Raw genomic sequence first — 9,532 nt, forward strand, 5'->3', positions numbered from 1 at the left:
GGGTGCAAGCCAGTAATAAAGAGGTCACTCCCATTTGGAACCCCCTTCAACCGTCTGGGAAGTGAGGGGTTAACCAGAAATGCACCTGAAATACATACAGTAGGTTCCCCTGCTTCACAACCAAAATGTACTGCTGCGACCAGCTTTATTGCTGCATTTGCCCGTCTTGTCCCTTGGCTGTTTTCGGGCTGGCGCCGAACTTGGCCGAGCGCCAGCCGCATCTTCCCCGCATCTTTCCCTCCCCCTTCCCTTCCCCTCGCGACCCCCTGGCTGCGCTCCACAACGGCACAACGCGCACAACGCTGGATGATCGCATACCCACCTTACCTCGCCTTACCTTCAGCCTCCTTCGGGGATGCCTGGCGTCTTTGGGGATGCCTGGCATCTTCGGGGATGCCTGGCACGCGTGACCGGCGCCCGGCTGACGCGCGGCTCGCGATGGGACAAAAAAAAACGCGTCTGCCCGCACATTGCGGTGGCGGCCGCATTAGAATAAAAGCGGTCACCACTGTATGTCCCTTTGGTTATCATGTTCTCACATTTAGAGTGATTACATGTATTTTTATTCCTCTGCCTCAGTGCAAAGTGTGTTCTCTTTGCTGGTTGTATGTATTGTTCCAATTATCAGTGTTTGTACCCCTACAGTGTATGCGCCAACCACATATACTGGGATCAGGTCAGGAGGGAAAGGGTTAATTGTATTTACATGTTGATGGCCCTTTGTTCCCCTGCCTGCCTTTTCAGTCTCAATTTGCAGCCCATCCCATAGGCCGCCGTTGGAGCACCATGCAAGTCAATGGAGATTTCCATGGTTTTGGCATGATATCAGAAAAGACCAGCAGGTGGCGCCCGAGAAAACAAGCGGGACGTCGCCATTGAAATGCATGGAGTAATGTATTTCAATGAGGATTCCTCGAGTCTGACCTCCAGGAAAGAGCTGGCAGCCGGCCAAACCGCAAACCTCGAAAGCGGATAAAAGATCAATAAAGAAGCTTTGATCACTAAATTGGTGTGGGAACTTGGTCACGGCCAAGTTCATCCATATTAATTTTATCTCCGGTTCTAGGGCAGATAACGGGTTAATTATTTTTGCCCCTAGCTCAGGGGGACCCCTTGCTCGACCCCAACAGGGTCCGACGGGCAATGGCCCCGGGAAAGGGTCGCGGCCGCTATGAGGGTCGCCCCATTGACCGAAATGGCGGAGAAAAGCCACGTGGCTTTAAAACATCAAGTCAGAAAGTGTAAAAAGTGAAAACCCATATCTCCGGTTCTGTAAGAACTAGAGGGCTGGAATATGGCCACCATGATCGTATGGCAAATGCCCTCTGCAATCAACAGAACGGAGTATGGGTAACTGTTTAAAATGTGATTCTGCCATTGACTTCAATGGCGGAGAAATGCAACTTCTGTAAATCTGCATTTAAAGTGATATATTGGTATCTTCGGTTCAGTGGGTCGTAGCGAGCTGAAACTTGGCCATCATGGACAGTCCCCTCCGGCATGAGGGTCTGGCAATTTTTAGCCCGCTCGGCCCAGTCGAACAGATTATTTTAATATATATAATCAGTGTTCGACAAATCACCCAAAAATCTACTCGCCCAACCAAAAAATCTACTCGCCACCTAGCCCCGCCCCCAGCCTGCCATTAGTCCCGCCCCTAGCCCCACCCCCACTTTAAAAAAAAGGCTTAAATTGCTACTAAGAAGTGAGTGTGTGACTAGTCGGGTGGGTGAGTGTGTGACTAGTCGGGTGTGTGAGTGTGTGAGTAGAGTGGGTGAGTGTGTGAGTAGGGGGTGAGTGTGTGAGTAAGGGATGGGAGGGTGACTAGGTGGGAGGGTGACTAGGTGAGAGGGTAACTAGGTGAGAGGGTGACTAGGTGGAAGGATGACTGGGTGGGAGGATGACTGGGTGGGAGGGTGACTGGTTGGGAGGGTGACTGGGTGGGAGGGTGACTGGGTGGGAGGGTGAGAGGGTGACTGGGTGAGAGAGTGACTGGGTGGGATGGTGACTGTGTGGGAGGGTGAGAGGGTGACTGGGTGGGAGGGTGAGAGGGTTACTGGGTGGGAGGGTGAGAGGGTGACTGGGTGGGAGGGTGACTGGTTGGGAGGGTGAGAGGGTGACTGGGCGAGAGGGTGACTGGGTGGGAGGGTGACTGGGTGGGAGCGTGACTGGGTGACTGGGTGGAAGGGTGAGAGGGTGACTGGGTGGGAGGGTGAGAGGGTGACTGGGTGAGAGGGTGACTGGGTGGGAGGGTGACTGGGTGGGGGGGTGACTGGGTGGGAGGGTGACTGGGTGGGAGGGTGACTGGATGAAAGGGTGACTGGGTGAGAGGGTGACTGGGTGAGAGGGTGGCTGGGTGAGAGGGTGACTGGGTGGGAGGGTGATGGGGTGGGAGGGTGTCTGGGTGACTGGGTGGGAGGGTGATTGGGTGACTGGGTGGGAGGGTGAGAGGGTGACTGGGTGGGAGGGTGACTGGGTGGGAGGGTGAGAGGGTGACTGGGTGGGAGGGTGAGAAGGTGACTGGGTGGGAGGGTGACTTGGTGGGAGGGTGACTCGGTGGAAGGGTAACTGGGTGGGAGGGTGACTGGGTGGGAGGGTGACTGGGTGGGAGGGTGACTGGGTGAGAGGGTGACTGGGTGGGAGGGTGACTGGGTGACTGGGTGGGAGGGTGACTGGGTGGGAGGGTGACTGGTTGACTGGGTGGGAGGGTGTCTGGGTGACTGGGTGGGAGGGTGACTGGGTGGGTGACTGGGTGACTGGGTGGGAGGGTGACTGGGTTGACTGGGTGGGAGGGTGACTGGGTTGACTGGGTGGGAGGGTGACTGGTTGACTGGGTGGGAGGGTGACTGGTTGACTGGGTGGGAGAGTGACTGGGTGTGAGGGTGACTGGGTGTGAGGGTGACTGGGTGGGTGGGTGGGTAACTGCAGCGTTACATCAGCGCAGCCCCCCGGGAACCTCCAAGCGAGGCCTCCCAACCCCCACACAGAGACAAGGCCACGGCCGCCCCAGGGACATCGTGAGGCCTCCCAGCCCCCACACATGAGACAGGGCCGCCCTGAGCCTCACTGCACCCAGAAAGAGCATGAGCTGCGGCAATGTCCTGCCTACCCCCCAGGGCACACCGTTACCTAGCCTGGGCCCTCCCCGTAGTGGGATCTGCGGATGCTCTGGCCCAACATGATGGGCCCGGCGGCGGATGGCCCGCTTGAGGTGGGGGGCAGATGGCTCAATGGGAGGGGGGGGGGCAGATGGCCCGATGGGAGGGGGGGGGCTGATGGCCCAATGGGAGGGGGGGCAGATGGCCCGATAGGAGGGGGGGCGGAAGGCCCGATGGGAGGGGGGGCGGATAGCCTGATGGGAGGGGGGGGCGGATGGCCCCATGGGAGGGGGGGCGGATGGCCCAATGGGAATGGGGGGGGGACGGATGGCCCGATGGGAGGGGGGTGGATGGCCCGATGGGAGGGGGGCGGATGGCCCGATGGGAGGGGGGGCGGATGGCCCAATGGGAGGGGGGCGGATAGCCCAATGGGAGGGGGCGGATGGCCCGAAGGGTGGGGTGGGTGGCACGATGGTGGGGGGGGCGACAGATGGCCCTGCAGGGGCCTGTGGCAGACAGAGGCGAGGAAGGGGCTGGCTGCCGGAAGGGGGAGGAGTGAAAGCGCCGATGAGAGGAGGGAAAGTATTGCTGAGAGGCGGGGGAGGAGGGAGGGCACTGCTCAGAGAGCCGGAAGCGGGGTAATCTCCCCCAACAACATGAACCCGCCTCCGGCTTTTTTTTTTTTGTCCAGCGCGAGCGGGGGACAAACAGCAGCGCGAACGGGGGAATTTCAGTGCGAGCAGGGGAAATTTAAAAAAACAAACACGTGTGTTGCTTGGGCCAATATTTACTCGCCCGAAAGGTTAAATCCACTCGCCCCGGGCGTGTAAATGTATAGCATTGTCGAACACTGTATATAATTTTAAAAATATACTATATTTGGTGCCTAGTATAAAGCCCGCGAAAGATACTAGCCCCTGCAGTATGTTAATGATCAGGGGGCAACCGTATGTCTACACCAAGTCCCCTGGTCAAAGGCTCCCCCACCCTGATTAAGTATGCTAGGGCGGAGAAGAGCAGGACATGGGTACTTGTACTAAGTGCCATGCTTCAGACCTCTGGACAGAGTTTCCCGGCCCAGACCCCCAGAAGGTAGACTAAGTCGCCATATGATTAGTGTGGGGTGCTGAAAATGGGTCTCTGGCCAGAGGGATGTGCGCATGTGCCAGCTACCTGGGGGCAGGTACCAAAGTGCTTCCCACGTTAGCTGGCAAAAGGTAATTGGGTGCAGGTAATTGTTAACCAATACCTGACACCCAAGGATAGGGTATAGGGCTTAGATCCCATATAAACAAGTGTAAGCTCTATGCCCAATGTTGTTCGTGTTGTTCGTGACTACATCTGAAAGATACCTGATGCCTTGATGCTAATCCAGGTCCTGATTACTTCATTGGCCCATTCCCTAAGTATGTGTATATATTCTGTGTATTATTTGTTCAATATTGTGTGTTCACCTTCCCTGAAGGAATAAACTCTCTTTATCATATCACAGTCACATTCAATTCAACCCAGTTATTTTGGTGTATATTATAACCCTGTAAGCTACAGCCGCGGCCCCTTTTATTCTCCAACATCTGCAAATTTTTTCGGGGATTTTTTCCGAATGCCACGCACTTCACCGCGCTTCAAGCCGCATTCATACCGCATTCTTGTTGCATAAATGCTGGCGTCATCCGTGGTTGATGTGTTTATTGATGTGCTTATTGAAAATGGTTCGGAATTAATTGGTTGCAATTCTTTGCGTATTTGCCAGGTGGCAAATATTCATGAATTGTAATGCGCATGCGCTTCACTAATGTGTCGACTTGCAGGTGTTTAAAAAAATACCACAGTGGTCCATTGTAAATTGGCCTTGGTACTGAAGAAGTTACAATAATCCTGACATGAGTGCACCACCGCTGTCCGTGTTCCAAAAACCCGACAGAACGTATGCTTATTTAATATGGGCCGCGATTAATGCAACAGATGATAAGATGACAACAGTTGGTCAAATGTATCAGTATTTTATCGAAAACTATGACTTTTACAAATTTTCACTAGATGCTCATGTGTGGGAAGCGTGCAATAAGGAAAAAGTTATGTATTGATCCGTGTTTGTTTCGTATTGATCCCAGTGTTATTGGAGGGTATTGGTGTGTATCACCGGATTTTTCCCGTATCTATGATCATGGAGACTTCAAAAGGCGAAAGGCCATGTTAAAACCAAAACAGAAAGTGAATCCCTGCGCTTCTCCCATAGGGATAGCAATCAATGGGGAATATATATATATATGTATGGTGTAAATATCTATAAGAAAAAAGGAGACTTTTGGTATACATCCTTTGATCAAATAATGCCAAGCCTGCTAACCACGTCAAGGTAAGTCTCTTCAGCAGGTCCCTACGCTAAATGCATACTAGTGTTATGTGAAATAAGCCCAGAAGGGGTTAAAATATCAAAGCATATGCTTGTATAACCTAGTGCAATTAAAAACTGGTATATACCAGTACAGATACTCACATGTAAGTGAAGTGGAATAAGGGGACCTTGCTAGGAGATTATATACCTAGAAGAGGAGGGGCTGGCCTGCCACAAACTGCTCAATAAGCAGTTGCAGGTGATTGGCTAAATATATTCAATTACACCATAGTAGTGTTGCCCTCTAGGAGCGTGCTGCAAAGGATTAAAATCGGCCCAACAAATAATGTAAAACAAATATAATCACTGCGCTTCTCCATGTAAAGAGCATGCAGCTAGTGAAGGAAATGGCCATACAAATGTGCAAAACAGAAAGTGAATCCCTGCGCTTCTCCCATAGGGATAGCAATCAATGGGGAATATATATATATATGTATGGTGTAAATATCTATAAGAAAAAAGGAGACTTTTGGTATACATCCTTTGATCAAATAATGCCAAGCCTGCTAACCACGTCAAGGTAAGTCTCTTCAGCAGGTCCCTACGCTAAATGCATACTAGTGTTATGTGAAATAAGCCCAGAAGGGGTTAAAATATCAAAGCATATGCTTGTATAACCTAGTGCAATTAAAAACTGGTATATACCAGTACAGATACTCACATGTAAGTGAAGTGGAATAAGGGGACCTTGCTAGGAGATTATATACCTAGAAGAGGAGGGGCTGGCCTGCCACAAACTGCTCAATAAGCAGTTGCAGGTGATTGGCTAAATATATTCAATTACACCATAGTAGTGTTGCCCTCTAGGAGCGTGCTGCAAAGGATTAAAATCGGCCCAACAAATAATGTAAAACAAATATAATCACTGCGCTTCTCCATGTAAAGAGCATGCAGCTAGTGAAGGAAATGGCCATACAAATGTGCAAAACAGAAAGTGAATCCCTGCGCTTCTCCCATAGGGATAGCAATCAATGGGGAATATATATATATATGTATGGTGTAAATATCTATAAGAAAAAAGGAGACTTTTGGTATACATCCTTTGATCAAATAATGCCAAGCCTGCTAACCACGTCAAGGTAAGTCTGTTCAGCAGGTCCCTACGCTAAATGCATACTAGTGTTATGTGAAATAAGCCCAGAAGGGGTTAAAATATCAAAGCATATGCTTGTATAACCTAGTGCAATTAAAAACTGGTATATACCAGTACAGATACTCACATGTAAGTGAAGTGGAATAAGGGGACCTTGCTAGGAGATTATATACCTAGAAGAGGAGGGGCTGGCCTGCCACAAACTGCTCAATAAGCAGTTGCAGGTGATTGGCTAAATATATTCAATTACACCATAGGGCAACACTACTATGGTGTAATTGAATATATTTAGCCAATCACCTGCAACTGCTTATTGAGCAGTTTGTGGCAGGCCAGCCCCTCCTCTTCTAGGTATATAATCTCCTAGCAAGGTCCCCTTATTCCACTTCACTTACATGTGAGTATCTGTACTGGTATATACCAGTTTTTAATTGCACTAGGTTATACAAGCATATGCTTTGATATTTTAACCCCTTCTGGGCTTATTTCACATAACACTAGTATGCATTTAGCGTAGGGACCTGCTGAAGAGACTTACCTTGACGTGGTTAGCAGGCTTGGCATTATTTGATCAAAGGATGTATACCAAAAGTCTCCTTTTTTCTTATAGATATTTACACCATACATACATATATATATATATTCCCCATTGATTGCTATCCCTATGGGAGAAGCGCAGGGATTCACTTTCTGTTTTGCACATTTGTATGGCCATTTCCTTCACTAGCTGCATGCTCTTTACATGGAGAAGCGCAGTGATTATATTTGTTTTACATTATTTGTTGGGCCGATTTTAATCCTTTGCAGCACGCTCCTAGAGGGCAACACTACTATGGTGTAATTGAATATATTTAGCCAATCACCTGCAACTGCTTATTGAGCAGTTTGTGGCAGGCCAGCCCCTCCTCTTCTAGGTATATAATCTCCTAGCAAGGTCCCCTTATTCCACTTCACTTACATGTGAGTATCTGTACTGGTATATACCAGGTTTTAATTGCACTAGGTTATACAAGCATATGCTTTGATATTTTAACCCCTTCTGGGCTTATTTCACATAACACTAGTATGCATTTAGCGTAGGGACCTGCTGAACAGACTTACCTTGACGTGGTTAGCAGGCTTGGCATTATTTGATCAAAGGATGTATACCAAAAGTCTCCTTTTTTCTTATAGATATTTACACCATACATATCTTATACTATATTAGTGAAAGCACTGTATGTTTGCCTGTTTGCCTGCCTGCCTGCCTGCCTGGATGTCCGGTGTCCCTAGGGGAAATCTGATTGGTCCCTTGGCCCGCCCCCGCACACCTCTCATTGGCCTAAGGCGGAGTGACGGGCCAAAGGACACACAGGGACACACACACACAGGGACACACACACAGGGACACACACACACACACACAGGGACACACACACACAATGACAGACACACACACAGTGACACACACACACACACACACACACACACACACACACACACACACACACATACACACATACACACATACACACTGTTACATACATTAGCGGGGCTCACAGTGTTAGCAGCACCCGCGCGCACCTCCTCCTCTCCCCGTGTCTCCCGCGCTTTCACCCCGACCCCCCCCTCCCCCGGCGCAGCTACAGTCAGCGGGACACACACACACTATTATTACCCCTTCAGCGCCCCCCCCCCACCCAGTGTCAGCGGCCGTGCGAGACCCCCCCTCTATATCTCCCACCTCTCCCCCCCCACACATATACATGCCCCCCCCCTCCCGGCGCTACAACTCACCCCTTCCCCGGCGGGGGAACAGCCAGTGGCCAGGCAGGCTGCCTCGCGGCGCCGAGTGCCCAAGATGGCGGCGCCCGGGACACAGCGGGGGAGCGGCCACAACACGCTGCCTCCCGCCTCAGATCCACGTGGGACCTGCCGGATGGGTGAGTGAGCGGCCTTCACCTCCCCTCCACCCCCCCTTCACCTCCCCTCCAGTGTCAGTGTCTCCCGATACCCCCCCCCCCGGCGCCGCTAAAGTCAGCGGGGGAGCGAGCGAGCGCCCGGGACACAGCGGGAGAGCGGCCACAACACGCTGCCTCCCGCCTCAGATCCACGTGGGACCTGCCGGACGGGTGAGTGAGCGGCCTTCACCACCCTTCACCCCCCATCACCTCCCCTCACCCCCTTTCACCTCCCCTCACTCCACTTCTCCCTTTTACCTCCCCATTTACCTCCCCCCCCTCACCTCCCCCCCCTCCACCTCCCCTCCACCCCCCCCCTTCACCACCTCCCCTTCACCTCCCCTCCACCCCCCCCCCCCTTCACCTCCCTTCCACCCCCCCCCTTCACCACCTCCCCTTCACCTCCCCTCCACCCCCCCCCCTTCACCTCCCTTCCACCCCCCCCCCTTCACCTCCCTTCCACCCCCCCCCCTTCACCTCCCTTCCACCCCCCCCCTTCACCTCCCTTCCACCCCCCCCCTTCACCTCCCTTCCACCCCCCCCCTTCACCTCCCTTCCACCCCCCCTTCACCTCCCTTCCACTCCCCCCCCTTCACCTCCCCTCCAACCCCCCACCTTCACCTCCCCTCCACCCCCCCTTCACCCCCCCTTCCCACCGCCTCCCCCCCCCTTCCCACCGCCTCCCACCCCCCGCCTTCCCACCTCCTCCCCCTTCCCACCACCTCACCCCTCCCCCCCTTCCCCCCCCCTTTCCACCACCTCCCCCCCTTCCAACCACCTCCCCCCCCTTCCCACCGCCTCCCCCCCTTCCCACCACCTCCACCCTCCTCCCTTCCCACCACCTCCCCCCCTTCCCACCTCCTCTCCCTTCCCCCTCCTCCCCCTTCCCACCACCTCCCCCCCCTTCCCACCACCTCCACCCTCCTCCCTTCCCACCACCTCCCCCCCTTCCCACCTCCTCTCCCTTCCCCCTCCTCCCCCTTCCCACCACATCCCCCCTTCT

The sequence above is a fragment of the Ascaphus truei genome, chromosome 18 (assembly GCF_040206685.1).
Source record: "Ascaphus truei isolate aAscTru1 chromosome 18, aAscTru1.hap1, whole genome shotgun sequence".
Classification (NCBI taxonomy): Eukaryota; Metazoa; Chordata; class Amphibia; order Anura; family Ascaphidae; genus Ascaphus; species Ascaphus truei.